General features: G+C 44.7%; 1 pseudogene; it reads left to right on the forward strand.

The window, feature by feature from the left end:
• Positions 1 to 2,049: 2,049 nt before the first annotated feature.
• On the forward strand, positions 2,050 to 3,791 carry LOC149453568 (ras GTPase-activating-like protein IQGAP2; annotated as a pseudogene).
• The last annotated feature ends 12,783 nt before the right edge of the window (positions 3,792 to 16,574 follow it).

The raw sequence follows: 16,574 nt of genomic DNA on the forward strand, positions 1-16,574 counted from the left end.
CCCAAGACAAACTGCTGTAAATTAACATTTGGTTGATTTATTGATTTCAACAATTTCTCCTATTAAAAAAGCCTGATTTTACACCACTCTGCGGGCTTCATTCACAAAGCTAACACACTAAGATACAAATGTTATTTTATATATAAAATATTACAGTCATTTTCAATGTAGTCAAGTTTAAATATTACATGTGAGCACAATTAATATATGTATTCAGGGGTTTGTGAATTAATCCCATTAGTATTCCTGATAATTACAGTGCATAACCCCTTATGTAACATATTACTGGGCTCCTTAGACCAGAGTTCTTTGTTCAAAACAAGATCTAAAAATAGCAACCAATCAGCTGTGCTCACTGTGGTCATGTGACCTCTGTGGTCATGGACCTCTGTGTGATGTCACAGTGTAGCAGGCAGACACTTTCTGTCTTCCGTGGTGAGCAGTACTGTACTAGACTGCTAAAGGCGTTTTCTTCAAATATCTTGTTTATATTTGCACTAATGTGCTCCAATTTAAACATTTCTCATCAAATGACCACTGTTGAATCTCAGCGAAAAAGTAAGAAACTTTGTCTACATTTTTTTCCCATATTTTGAACAAAAACATGTTTTTCTCATTCACCTCTACCTACAAGTACTGTGCACACACATTCATAACACAGGCAGTGACAAAGTCAGCTCCTCTCCCTATTCTTTTCTATTGAGAGATGAATCTTGGCAGCCATCCAGCCCTCTAATAGAAACACAGCAGGTGCTGCCCCCTAATGGGAACACAAGGCAGGTGCTGTAACATCTTTGTTGTTTGGTAATAATGACTTCACATTATATACAGCTAGAGGGGTTAGGGTGGGCTTGTTTTAAAGCTCCCTTACTGCTTGTTAAATTATAGGAATACTTTAATGTCCATAGTCTGGGCACAGATGCTCTTTAGGCTTACATGTATTTATTGTTTGTCATTGACGCCATATACTTGTTTTACGTTGTGTACATACAGCCGGATAATATGTGACAGATCTGCATATGTAGCAGAATGGTATATAGTGTAGAATTGGTTCTCAACATTATAACTTTATTATGCCTAGTGTGGACAGGCTTTGGATTAAACTGTTACCTGAGCAATTTTAAAGTCAGAATGGATATATCTTACATGGTAGGTGAATATCCCCTCATTTTTTTTAAGTGGGCCCTTTAAGGACCAATCCAAGATTAATGAATGGTGAAAAAGAAATAGGAAGAGGAGGACGGGGTTATCGGGTGTGGGAAGGTTGTGGTAATGTTCCCAAGCCACTGCTCTGTGTGTCCATTCACACACAGAGCTGCAGTTTGGCCCTGCCCCCTCTCTCACCTCATTGGCTGACTGGCTGTGATCGACAGCAGTGAGAGCCAGTGGCTCCTGCTTGCTGTCTTAGCCAATGAGGAGGCAGAGACCTTGGACAATGAGGCTGTCTTGCACATTGCTGGATTGCGATAGGGCTCAGGTAAGTATTTGGGGGGGGGGGGGGAGCTGGGGGGCACTGCTGCACACAGAAGGTTTTTTACCTTCATGCATAGAATGCATGAAGGTGACAAACCTTGAGCCTTTACAACCACTTCAAGTCAGCCTTTTTTTAATGTGCTGCCAAAGAGGCTCAATTTCTGTTTATTTCCATGTGGCTGAAGACAAGCCAGCTAGGGTCACAATAATGACAGTGCTTTGGGACAAACATTTTGGTGTCTAATGCCCAGAAAGTCACACTATACAGTATATATTCACAATTTTGTTTTCTTAGTTTTAGACAAAGTGAGGAAAGGTTAGAACACAATTAAAACCATTTTCTTTTATTTTACAGGTTTTACAACTATGGAGAATGAGGTTATGTCATCCCTTGTAGAAATACGCTCAATTGTTGGGAGCAACCACGCTGGAAAGCTTTCCAAGAAGTTGCTCCGAAGCAAAAGATTATCAGTTAGTTCCAGTCTAAAGGATTCCCATTCCTTGGACTCCTCCTTGGATATCCCTTCTCCCCAAGAGGTATTGATAAATTACCTAGAAGGTGAAGTTTCCACTAAAATGAATGCCATCCAAACACTAAAAGAGGAGTTGAATACCTTGGACAAGAAAATATCAATTCTTGTGAATGGGAAACGGACACTAGAAAGCCTTGTGTCCCGATTTCCAAAACTAAAGCTGGACAACAGAATGGACATTGAAGATGCGATGTCCATTGACAGACAACGCATGCTTGAACTGAGCAGGAAGACACAGAGGTTGGAACCCTATCAGCACCTCTTCTATCATCTACAGACCCAACCAAAGTACCTGTCCAAGCTCATATGTCAGATGTCAGTACATGAGTATACCATTCTTGAAGAAAGGCTTCTTCCCGGACTCTACAATCATGCCTCAACTCCAAGAGAGGAATATCATTTTGTCAAGTTTTTGGGAAATGCTATTCAGTATGAGGTCGAGAAAAAATGTACTCATATCAAGGATATAGTGGAAGGAAAATTAATGGGCATTGAGACTGCCTTCAGCTTTTACAGGCAGACTGCAAAATGTAATGTCCTCCACAACAAGCTCACTGAAGTGATAGATGGGATATTTCACTTACATCACAGATTATTGGAAAGACCTTCTCTCACTACTAACATGGCAGACCTAGTCTTAAATGCAATATTCTCAGATGTGCACAGTATACCTTATGGAATAAGGTATGTGACAAGAGTCCTAAGACAAGCCCTGCATAAAAAGTTCCCCCAGGCAAGTGCAGATGAAGTCTTTGAGACTCTTAGCCTTTTCATGTACCAGTATTTCCAGCCAGCTATAGCAGCTCCAGATGACTTTGGAATACTGAAATTTAAAATGTCAACAGAATCAGGGCAAAAAGAGAACTTCTTGATCGTGGCTGTGCTTGTCGGCCACACCTTAATTAATAGCCATTTCCCCAAGGAAAATGCTGGAGCTTCAATCAAGAATGACTATATAATCAAAAACCATCCACGTTTCAGGAGCATGTTTGAGGAGGTTTTTAATGTTCCAGAACCAGAGGAAGAATTTGGCTTCAATGAATATTCTGACATGATTTCCCTAAAGAATCCAGTGATAGAGCTTCATGCAATGGACATTGTAAGCACACATAAGCTGCTTTCAAAATATGAAAAAGTGGTCATCCCAAACCAACAAGACAGTCTTTATCAAATTTTCAAGGATCTTGGACCAGTTCCTAAGGTTAAAGATCTTCTTTTTTATGAGAATGCAGCTGCTGCTAACAGAGGTGGAGACTTGACAGCAACTAAAGTCTGCCTCTCCTTAGGCAGCAAATATATTCCACAAAAAGAGAAAAATTTGACAAACCCAAAGGCTGTACAGGATGCTGGGCTTTCAAAAGCAATGGACTCCCAAGATATCCTGAACAATACTGACATGGATGTCACAAAGGAAAATGAATTTCAGCTGCAGCAACAAGCTGAAATAACGAAGCTCAGCCAAGCAGTGGATGCCCTTAACGTCAGCTTCAAATATTACCAGGACAAGGTAAACCAATATCAAAGGTTCTGGAACAGTTGCCTAGAAAACCTAGTGGGCCAAATGTCATCCAATATTGACATGAACAAAAAGATGCAGAAGGAGACGGAGAAGCAAGATGGCATTAAGATTTTGGGGCTGAAGGAAGAGAGGAAAGAAAAGGAGAATAAGCAAACTAGGAAGAAGAGGACCTGGCTTCATAAATTGTTCAGCCCTAAGTCACCCACTAGCATCAAAAAGGTCAAATATACTGCAGAAAAACTGCACTACAAAGGTGTCATTGTTGACACAACATGTAAGGAGACCAAAGAGCTGGAGAGAAAACTGCTGACAATAGAATTTGAAGATGACCACCAAATTAAAGTCAGCATCGGCAAAAAGTTTGTTCTCCTTCCCATTGCTGACATCCTAAACCTCCATTACAGCAGAACACCAATCATGGAGTTATTCTGCTATCGGGTTGATGTCAGCATGTTGTTGTTTTTAGTGTACAGCAAGCTTTATGTCAGAACAACACATAACGCACTGTATCAAGAAATAACACCATAGGTTGTTGATTCAGGGAGCATTCGATGGCCCTAGGGCGGGTTCAGCAAGACGCTGATTGCAATCTACCACTCGACTGCGGGCAGGCGACAGATAGATCGTTATCTCTGCCCTGCTTCCCCCAGCCGCTGCTGCTCTCATGTTCACTGCAGAGCGGAGAGCGAGCATAGTGATGGATGGAGGGCGGAGCTCCCTCAGTAACCTTTCGAATTAACCAGCAGGTGATTGGTTGCTAGGCGGGCCTAGAGAGAGAGAGGGGGAGAGAGAGAAAGAGAGGGGAGAGAGAGAGGGAAGAGAGAGAGGAGAGAGAGATATTGAGGGGGGAGAGAGAGGGAAGAGAAGAGAGGGGGGAGATCTCGGGCTGGACACCGGACTGAGGCACTTCGGGCTGGACACCGGACTGAGGCACTTCGGGCTGGACACCGGACTGAGGCACTTCGGGCTGGACACCGGACTGAGGCACTTCGGGCTGGACACCGGACTGAGGCACTTCGGGCTGGACACCGGACTGAGGCACTTCGGGCTGGACACCGGACTGAGGCACTTCGGGCTGGACACCGGACTGAGGCACTTCGGGCTGGACACCGGACTGAGGCACTTCGGGCTGGACACCGGACTGAGGCTCTTCGGGCTGGACACCGGACTGAGGCTCTTCGGGCTGGACACCGGACTGAGGCTCTTCGGGCTGGACACCGGACTGAGGCTCTTCGGGCTGGACACCGGACTGAGGCACTTCGGGCTGGACACCGGACTGAGGCACTTCGGGCTGGACACCGGACTGAGGCACTTCGGGCTGGACACCGGACTGAGGCACTTCGGGCTGGACACCGGACTGAGGCACTTCGGGCTGGACACCGGACTGAGGCACTTCGGGCTGGACACCGGACTGAGGCACTTCGGGCTGGACACCGGACTGAGGCACTTCGGGCTGGACACCGGACTGAGGCACTTCGGGCTGGACACCGGACTGAGGCACTTCGGGCTGGACACCGGACTGAGGCACTTCGGGCTGGACACCGGACTGAGGCACTTCGGGCTGGACACCGGACTGAGGCACTTCGGGCTGGACACCGGACTGAGGCACTTCGGGCTGGACACCGGACTGAGGCACTTCGGGCTGGACACCGGACTGAGGCACTTCGGGCTGGACACCGGACTGAGGCACTTCGGGCTGGACACCGGACTGAGGCACTTCGGGCTGGACACCGGACTGAGGCACTTCGGGCTGGACACCGGACTGAGGCACTTCGGGCTGGACACCGGACTGAGGCACTTCGGGCTGGACACCGGACTGAGGCACTTCGGGCTGGACACCGGACTGAGGCACTTCGGGCTGGACACCGGACTGAGGCACTTCGGGCTGGACACCGGACTGAGGCACTTCGGGCTGGACACCGGACTGAGGCACTTCGGGCTGGACACCGGACTGAGGCACTTCGGGCTGGACACCGGACTGAGGCTCTTCGGGCTGGACACCGGACTGAGGCTCTTCGGGCTGGACACCGGACTGAGGCTCTTCGGGCTGGACACCGGACTGAGGCACTTCGGGCTGGACACCGGACTGAGGCACTTCGGGCTGGACACCGGACTGAGGCACTTCGGGCTGGACACCGGACTGAGGCACTTCGGGCTGGACACCGGACTGAGGCACTTCGGGCTGGACACCGGACTGAGGAATGATATTGCAAGCCGACTGAGGCTAGGTGTAACAAATCTGTCCATGTCTGCAGTACTGGTTGAACAAAACTCAGCTTACACATAGCCTGTCTGATCAAAGACTGCACTGCGTTTATGCAATCCATGAGCACATGTGATGGACAAGCTGCATAGTGCTCATGGAAACAATCTGGATCATCCTCCAACAACCATACCAGTGATTCCACTTGATCCACACTAAATGGGGGAAAAAAGTCATTCCTGCTTTCAGGGGTACAGGACCGAGCCAACTCAACACAAACCTGGATCAATGGCTGCACCTCAGAAAACTCTGTGCCCTGATCAACTAGACAATGAGCGATCCTTATACACTCTAGCAGTTGATCCCGGGTATACTCCTTCAGAGTCTGATAAGCATATTCTCTGTCATCAAACACTAGCAGAGATAAATACACAACCTCATCAAGATCCATCCTTCCCAGCAACAAGCCAAGATGGCTTCCCTGTGCAGCCACTTCTGGTCAGGATGGCCTTGTTGTAATGTCAGGGATGCGGGTGTGACCAGAAGTGTGTGGACTGACACAGGGAAACGCAGGTTTCAGATATAGTAAATAATATAATTTATTGAGACTAACAATACAAAACGCAGTGCAAAACTAAACATAACACAGTGCAAACAAACTGAACCAAACCTCCAACAGATAACAAACATACGATACAATAGTCAGGCAGGCCGGGTCATAGCAAATGGGCAAACGGAGTACCAGGAGCAGGCGGGAGAGTGGTCAGGACTAGCCGAGGTCAGTACGGGCAGAGTTCAGGCAGCGTCAGGACAGGCAGAAACAGGATCAGGAAACCAGGGCCAAGCAAACAGTACAACAAGGCACAGACTGCAGGTCTGGCCATCACTTAAATACACCACCTGCAATCAACCCCAGGTGATGGCTAATTGCCGAAGTGAGCCTCTGGTTGTTGAGAGCACCCGCTGGCCAGCCCTGGTACTGCAGCCCACAAGGCAGGTGAGTCCCACCACTATTGGCTAGTCAATTCCTGACATATGTGCTGTGTGGGGAAGAGGAGATCTCTTAAAGTGGAGTTCCACTCAAAAGTGGAAGCTTCACTTATTTGCCTCCTCCTTCCCCCTCCACTGCCATATTTGGCACCATTTGGAGGGGAGGGAGGAGCGGATACCTGTTTGTGACAGGTACCCGCTCCCACTTCCGGCTCAGTTTGCCACAGGGAAGTGAGCCGGAAGTTCGGCCCCCTCCTCCCTCTTAGTCTCCTGGCAACTTTCACAGATCCCAGAAGACTGCCAGAGCAATTAGTATGTGACTTGCGCATGCGCAGTGGGCACCAGGCTGTGAAGCTGTCATAGTTTGGTGCCCACAGTTGAGATGCTGGCGCCATGGAGGACAGAAGGAGAGAAGGGACTGCGTGTGTGAGAACATGGCTGGACTCTGGGACAGGTAAGGGTGTGTTTATTAAAAGTCAGCAGCTGCAGTTTTTGTAGGCTGCTGACTTTTAATAATCACAAAAATGTCTGGAACTCCGCTTTAAGGGCTCTGCCAACAGGGACACAGTCCTCAACTCTCACTGTCTTCCGCCATGCTGACTCCTGTACCCTGCCGGTACCGATCACTCACTGTGTTTATTTAGAGAAACCTGCCTTCATGGTGGGTCACAGTGGGACTTTAATTCCGCTTTAACAAGCCATGCTACCTAATGTCATTGACCATATTTGGTCAATGACTTCACTCGGAGATACCCGCTGGATTGTTTACTACATGAAACAAGCCAGCGGGAGGGGAAGTCACTCATTTAGTGGCAGTAGTGATACCACCACCAACTGATACAAAGTTTGGCTACAGAAATAAGAAATAACACCATAGGTTGTCGATCCAGGGAGCATCCGATCGTCTTAGGACAGGGTTCGGCAAGCTGACGATTGTAATCTACCGACAGCTGGCTTGTGAACACGGCTCTGCTTCTCCCCAGCCTCAGCCACTCTCTTGTCCACTACAGAGCGGAGAGTGGGAGGCAGCATAGTGCTGGATGGAGGTCAGAGTTCCTTAGTTAACCTTTCGAATTAAGCAACAGGTGATTGGTTGCTAGGTGGTACCACCACTAACTGATGCAAATTTTGGCTACAGCAGCCGCTGGAGGATCGGGTAGGCAAACAGGCGAAATCTGGCCATTTAGCTTTCCTATGTAGCAAACCTTCAACAACTAGAGTTCAAGTGCAATTCTCTGTCGACCCAAACTCAAAGCTTATCCCTAGTATGGAGTAGGAATGAGCTTGAGGTTTGGATCCATGTTGAGTTAGACCCAAACTCTAGCTGGTTCAAGTTCTCCAAACTGAATGGCCACATTTGCCCAGCTCAATGACCCAAACATCAGCCTGCTGCAGCCAGACGTCATTTACTTAGTAATAGTATCACTACCAAAATGGATCCCCCGTCATTAGTTTCTAGGTAGATAGCTACCTCCACAATTAAAAACTAAGCTTCTGGAGCCTGCAGTCACTGAATCACGGGTGCAATATTAGGCTGCATTCAGACTTGACTGTTTTGTAGCTTGAATCCCCAAAAAAGCTCAAACTTAAAAAATCAATTGCTCTCTATGGTGCCTGTTCACAGTTGATCGAGCAAACAGGCACCATAGTGAACAATCGATTTTTTAAGTTTGGAGCTTCGAGCTTTAACCCCTTTGCGCCGGTGCCTCCCGTCCCTTTAAGGGTTTCAGAAGCCGGGAGGCAAGGCGGGTTTAAGGTCATGTGACCGCTGTGACACGCCGTCACATGATCGGGAAAGGTCCCAATTGAAAGAGGAGACCGGGACCTTTCCCTGAGTACTGGACATGTGTGCTGGGAGCTCGCAGGGCACGCGCTCTCAGCACATATGTTCTTTTTTAATAGAACGCAAATGTGCGGGCGCTCGGCGTCTACAAAACAGGTTAAGCTACAAAACACTGAAGTGTGAATGCAGCCTCAGGCTCCTGCACACAATACCTGCAGGTCTGTGCTTACTATAAGGTTAGGCACCAAAGAAATGTCTCTATGAGTATGACACTCCTCCTATACCAACATTATTGCGCCAATATAACAGAGAGTGGATATAATTAATAGGTGCTGCTATTAATAAAAAACTGTAAATAATAATAAGTTGTGATAAACAAAATAACCACAAATAATAGCGCAATCCTAAATTGAATCAATAAATTAATTTGCACAAATATATATAACCACCACCAAATATGTGCAAATTAATAGTGCAATAACATAAATAAGGAATCTCAATATAGTCCATTCAAAAAAGTCCATATATCAATGATCCTCAATCAATGAAGTACTGAGATCCTCCTTCATCAAATGTGATATTCAGTGCTCAGAACACCCCATCAAAATGCACACTCACCATGTGCTAGTAATTAACCAGCATATTAGTATATATTCACCAAAAAGACTCCAAAAGAAGATCCTCATGTGTTGGTAATCAATCAGCATATCAATATATATCCGGTATTCCACCAAACAAACTCCAAAGGAAGATCCTCTCATATCCAAATTAGCACATGTGGGTAAAGAAAGAACTCGCCAGTGTAATATTATCCAACAAATTTATTGTAAAAAAAACCCCTTAAAATCACACTCACAATAAGTAAGAAAAAAGCATTTGATACATCAGGGCACAGAGCCCTGTATCCAGTGTCTCACCAGCCTGCATGCACTCAAAATGGTGGTAGTACGATCACGTGATCCGGACACGTGCGTCGGAGTGCGTGGTGACGTCACCGCTAGCCACACCCTCTGTGCTTATACCAGTGTTTCTCAACTCCAGTCCTCATGGACCCCCAACAGGTCATGTTTTCAGGATTTCCCTCAGATGAAACAGCTGTGGTAATTACTAAGGCAGTGAAACTGATCAAATCACCTGTGCAAAATAATGGAAATCCTGAAAACATGACCTGTTGGGGGTCCATGAGGACTGGAGATGAGAAACACTGGCTTATACCAACGTACGGGCGTTCAGTTGCAGAGCTGTAGGCAGTGTGAATGGACTATGAGCGAACTGATCAGCATGCTCGCAGTCTTTTGAAACCACAAGTCGAACTGCCTTTGTGGATCATTAATTCACATATCTATGCCCACTGCACAGCCACACCATTTAAAAAATTTGGCAGCAGGTACACAGAGAAGAACCCACAGCTGCTGTCACAGAGAAAGGGGCTCTGGTACAGGGTCAATAGGTGCATGCAGGGGTGGACTGACAACTCATGGGGACCCCGGGCAATAAGGGATCATGGGGACCCTGTGTCCTTGCCCAAATTCAAAAAAGCCTATGAAAAAGGTACCAGGGGCATCTCATGGGGCCCCCTACTGACCCCGGGCCCTCGGGCAGTGCCCAAGTTTCCAAATGTTCAGTCCGCCCCTGGGTGCATGTTACGTGTTACACCCATGTTTAGGGTGTAAAATGTAACATGCTACTAAAGGTGAATTTAGCCTTTAAAACCATTGACACTGTGTGGCCCCCACTGCCTGCGGTTTTTCTTTTTTTCAAATTATAAACAAATATTTGGTGAATGACTTCAGCCAATATCACTGACTGGTCTGGACATCCCAGTAGGAGGGGATTGTTGGCGCAGGTCGTCACGTTTATATTGGCGAGTCGTCGTTCATTGCGATTGATATTGGATCTACTTCGCTGGACAACGTAACTGATGCTGGATTTACACCGTGGGACATATTCATTGACCATCGGTGTGCGATGTCGTGTTTGTGTTGGCGAGTCGGCCGGGCATTGCTCATTGTGACTGACACTAGATTTAAATTAAATCGCTGGACAGTGTAATTGATGATGGATTTACACTGTGGGGCATGTTTTTTAATGGCAGAGTGAATAGTTGTGCTTCTATCAGAGGGTAGTAGGGTGTTGTTCATTGTGATTACATCGCTGGATGATGGTGATGAATTAACACTGTGGGACTTTTTTTCTTTTCATACATTGTCAACAGTGTTGGTGTGTTTATTTACAGTGTATTTTCGGTGGGAATGAGTAACCAGACAAGATATCTGGGGACCTGCTTATCCTTATGGCGCCTTTCACATGAGCAGACTAATCAGGCCTGGTTGTCTGTATTTCAAGTGGATCCGATCGGACGATCCATTGCTCTTTATTGAGCGGTGGGTGTAAGCGGACATGTGTCCGTTTACACCCTCCTGCATCCGGTTCGATCCTACCCACTAAAAAGAGACGGATGGGGATCCATTCCCCATCTGTCTGACGGATTGGATCAGATGACGGGTGGAAATGGACAGGTGGTCCGTTTACATCCAACAGCCCATAGAGGACAGCAGGCTGTGTTCATGTCTGCTCTGCATAAGCGGAGCGGACATGGATCTGTCACCTGCTTCCTCAGCGGGGATCAGCGGACAGATCCCCTCGCTGAGAGAGCAGATGCGCTGATGGGTTCCACCAAGTGTGAAAGGGGCCTAAGAGGAATTCCAGGTTCTGATAACTACAGTATGAGCCTCCTGCGCTACTAGATGAACAATGCTACCGAATTGGGAGGGCTGCTAGCACCCATCCATATATCAAATGGATACTAGAGTAGACAAATATATATATATATATATATTGGTGCAGCGCTTAACCTAAATGTTACCTACTAATAAATAAATACAATAATCATTATTTTTATGTGACTATTAGTGTACACTGAATAATAGTCCCTTATCGTGAAGTGAACTGATCCACTCAGGGATCTAAAGTGAAAACAAAGAAGTGACTAAACATGGTACCATAACAAAAAACAGTGAAAACAAAAAGTCCAAATGGGACTGTACTGATGTGAATAAAAAACAAATAGTATACAAAGAATCCCTGAAATTGGGACCAATAGCTCACAAAATAGTGATCACAATGGCTCAATAATGCCCAATAAGGAAAAGAACCAAGTGACAATAAGTGAATCCCTAAATGAGGGATCAAATTCCACAAAAGTGACAAGTGCTGTGTTATAACATCAAGAGAAAAAAAATATACCAAAATTATATGAACATATAAAAATAATGTTATGAAAAACATCAACACCACTTAAATTTAAATAATATTATGCAATAAGTCCAAAAGAAAAATAAAAAAGAATATACAAAAAAAGTATATAAAATATATTAAAAAATTCAAAGTTGCGTGAAGTGGATGTGCATAAGAACCAATGGGAAATAATCCATAAGCGGCTGAATTGCCCCCTCACCTCCTTGAAGCGACCCAAACGGGCCAAAACGCTTGATATCCCCTTCACTGCTATGCGTAATAAGCAGCAGGGTCACCTCCAGAGATGTTTAAATGAGATACAGCCAACTCACATTAAGATTAAGAAGGTAGAGATAGAAGAGATCTTCCATAGTGGAAATCAGTTTAATATACTTTTAAGAACATATATAGCCAATTGCCCACTCAATTTGCATTAAAATAGAACAAGCTGTAAAACCACATGCTATGGGTGTACTTGCATGGGTTTTTAGGTGTAGCAAGATGGCATCCACGCCAAAAATACGTCACCACGTTCCTACGCGTTATGTCCCGTTATCACGAGACTTCCTCAGGGTAACGTCATTGGTGACATGCGGCTTTATATAGGGAAACTGGATGTCAATCACAGTTCAGAGGCGGACCTGCCTTTTGCTCCTACCTCTCAGGAAATCTCCTGCAGCCATTACCAGGGAAAATGTAATATTATTGATGATACTTATATTTCTACGCTTTTATTTATGTAACTGATCAATATATATTAAACCGGAGCATGTGAAATAACACTTTTAAACTGTAGGTAACCCTACGGTGGCCATTTTATTGGGGTCCTGTATAGAAGATAATCTATGAGATGCTCCTACCTCTCAGGAACCTCCAATAGCTATACAAATCGGGGGACTATTAATATCTGAAACCTACACTTTTATTAAATCTAAAAATATAAGTTAAAACAGGGCATGTATATCTGCACTAATGCAGTTCTAAACCTTTATTAACAGCAATCAAAAGTTGAACAACGTAATATAAATGCATATATGGAATGTACTAAAAATATATAAGGAAGTGATGACTATTTAATATGGCGATCTATACCTATTTAAAATCATTTTTGTTGATATCTATAAAAACTAATGCCATAAATACTACATAGGATAAAAAACTATACATTTTACAGAAGAAAAGAGAAAAAACTGCTAATTACTATTTAATCTTATTGTTGTATATGGCCCCAACCTAATGTCACAAAAAGATATATGATACGCTAAAAAGTGCATTTTGGAGTGACTATTTATGGTGTATCAATGCGTTATAAAGTGCGTTTTGGGATGTCACCTAAAAAGAATGATTATTGTATTCATTTATTAGTAGGTAACATTTAGGTTGAGCGCTGCACCAGGTTTTGATAAGTCCACTCCCTAAAGACTCCCCCCCCCCCCCCCCACATCCACCAGGCTAGGGATGTGGTGATGAGGCCCTTGTCCCTATGAAGCAGGCAAGATACCCTTACCAAGTTGAGGGCACGTGGCGTGGCCTGGCATGGTTCAGGAAGTAGGGGGGTGCATGCTTCCTGCTTCTCTATTTCCTGACCAGTCAAGCTGAATGGCTAGATAAGGATTTGGTATAGATTTTGGAGGGACCCCATGCAACCATAAAGAATTACATTTATCAGCAATTCTTTTTTTCTGCATGTCACTTTTGCTGGACTACATCTTACAAGTGTGCCGCTTCATGGGCAGATTTACAGTATTCCCCAACATGTTATCTGAAGATATTTACCTGTGAGACAGGTAAGTCCAGATTTATTATTTTAATTGGCATTTTAGTCTTACCATGGTGATTCCAGAATTTATTTGTAGAACAAACACAATTCTCATTTGTACAGTATAGTACATGACACAGGATCTATAGTTTTAACCCTGTGTTATGCTGCCACCTTCAGGAGATGGGATGCTAAAACAAGAAAGCAGTAAGGATGGCGCAGAATAACTCCTCCAGCTCTTAGCATGCCTCAGTTTTTCGCTATTATCCTTAAAAGGAACTTTGCCCTAAAAAAAAAAAATACTGTAGCTGCTGACTTTTAATAAACATAACAGGGATCCAGCGCTGTCCTCACCAAGGCCAGTTCTTTGCCGGTCTTAGGGTTCTGCGGCATGGCCATCTTGGATGTGGGAAGCCGGCGCTGACTTTCTGGTGCTTTACAGCTGGCTTCCCACTGTCCATGCACAAGTAGTGTTGCACTTTCCCAATAGGTACCCACTCAAAAAAAAAAAAAAAAAAAAAAATATATATATATATATATATATCATCCATGGAGTCTGCCAGGTTTGTCATTGTAACTTTCATGTGGGGGACTTTCCAGGCCTTGTAGCCTTTTTTTCTAAGTATTGCCATGCCTTGGACCTGTCTACTGTATCAAGGGTCTTCTCAATGCACACTTACTTATTACTAGTAAACAAGGATTCTTGCTTTCCATATATTGCAATACATATTCAAGCTGGCCAAATGCATCAAAGTGATCCCTCTTTAGCCATCTGCTACTCTACTGTGCAAAATGCCAACAGGTCAGTCAACATCCATCAGACTGTGCAGATCCTATTGAGATCCGGGATGATCCTCAAATTCTAGAAATAGAACTCAGAGCTGGATCCTTTCATTGCTCTGAATATCTGAGCCTGATTCTAATCCTTGTCCTGTGCAAAGTTTTTCCTTCCCCTAGAAATGCTCCAAACTTTTCACTCCCATGTTCAGACTCTGAAGTCTAGGACCAACCGACCCTGATTTTGCATGAGCGTTAAGGATTTAATGGGGTCCTTCTTGGGGAAGTCCCATATCCCCATCTTCACACCAGACTGTTGCTGCTTACCATTCTGCAGCATGGGACATGAATGTGTAATACCTGGTTTATCCCATTCGCTGTCAGGCAGGACCAGGCTTGCCCTGATGTTCAACGCTAGATGCAAAAAATGTCCTTCCTCCCAATGCTTTGGTTGGTGCTGTTGACGAATGTCAGCTTTTTCGGCTCAGCAAAAGTTCTAGGCACCCTTTTAGTATGAAGGACTTGGTCATTGCCAAAAATAATGTACTAGTAGGTGTAGTAGAGTAATAGAAATCCAACAGACCCAACAGTCATGACATGCATGCCGCTGATTCTGTGTCATTGAATCACTAATTGAAAGGGGCATGTTCAAAATAATAGCAGTGCGGAGTTCTATTAGTGAGGTCATTCATTCTATGAAAAACAGGTGGCAATTATTGCCCTTATTTAAGGAAGGAAGGCAGCAAATGTTGTACATGCTGGTTACAGTGCATTTCTCTCTGAAATTCTGAGGAAAATGGGTCGTTCCAGACATTGTTCAGAAGAACAGCGTACCTTCATTAAAAGGTTGATTGGAGAGGGGAAAACATATAAAGAAGTGCAGAAAATGATAGGCTGCTCAGCTAAAATGATCGCAAATGCTTTAAAATGGCAACCAAATCCTGAAAGACGTGGAAGAAAGCGAAAAACTACCATTCGAATGGATAGAAGAATAGCCAAAATGGCACGGACTCAGCCAACAATCAGCTCCAGGAAGATGAAAGAAGGTGTAAAGTTCCCTGTGAGGACTGCTACAATTAGAAGACGCCTATGTGAAGCCAAGCTATCTGCAAGAAGCCCCCGCAAAGTCCCACTGTTGGAAAAAAGACATGTGCTGAAGAGGTTACAATTTGCCAAAGAGCACATTGACTGGCCTAAAGAGAAATGGCGCAACATTTTGTGGACTGATGAAAGTAAGATTGTTCTTTTTGGGTCTAGTGGCCGGAGACAGTTTGTCAGACGACCCCCAAACACTGAATTCAAGCCACAGTACACTGTGAAGACAGTGAAGCATGGTGGTGCAAGCATCATGATATGGGGATGTTTCTCATACTACGGTGTTGGGCCTATTTATCGCATACCAGGGATCATGGATCAGTTTGAATACATCAGAATACTTGAAGAGGTCATGCTGCCTTATGCTGAAGAGGAAATGCCCTTGAAATGGGTGTTCCGACAAGACAACGACCCCAAACACACCAGTAAACGTGCAACATCTTGGTTCCAGACCAACAAGATGGACGTTATGGAGTGGCCAGCCCAATCCCCGGATCCTAATCCAATAGAAAACTTGTGGGGTGACATCAAAAATGCCATTTCTGAGGCAAAACCAAGAAATAGAGAAGAACTGTGGAATGTCGTCCAATCATCCTGGGCTGGAATACCTGATCACAGGGGCCAGAAGTTGGGTGACTCCATGCAACACAGATGTACAGCAGTTCTCAGAAACAGTGCGACTACAACCAAATATTCATTAAGTCATTCAAAGGAAAGCAAAATCTTCAAACATTTTTCAGTTTATATAGTGAATGTTTGAGTTTGTAAAGAAGAATACAAACACTGATATTTTTTTGAACAGTCTAATATTCACTTTTCTTCAATTTTTTTTAGAGGAACAACACAAATTTGATCTATTTTTCTTCATGTTTTGATGCACATGCTGGATCGAAATGGGGCTCAGGTAAGTATAAGGGGGGCTGGGGAGCTGCATTCAGAAGGTTTTTTTACCTTAATGCACTGAAGGCATTAAAGTAAAAAAACGTTCTGCCATTAGAACAGATTTAAACTGAACTCTGCATTAGTTCTTCGCTGTATGGTCTTCAGCCTTCCTGTGCAGAGCGATAAGGGGGTACCTATGGTCCTCCTGTATGGGGCCCAGAGCTTGCAATTCAACAGGGGTCCGTCGGCAGAGTGGGACCTTTTACTTCCATGTACTGCTGACTGCTCTCCTGGTCTGCAGCAATTAAAAAAACTTCCTGGGC

This window comes from Staurois parvus, unplaced genomic scaffold (assembly GCF_062004578.1).
Source record: "Staurois parvus isolate SC_StPar_1 unplaced genomic scaffold, SC_StPar_1.0 ptg000448l, whole genome shotgun sequence".
NCBI lineage: Eukaryota > Metazoa > Chordata > Amphibia > Anura > Ranidae > Staurois > Staurois parvus.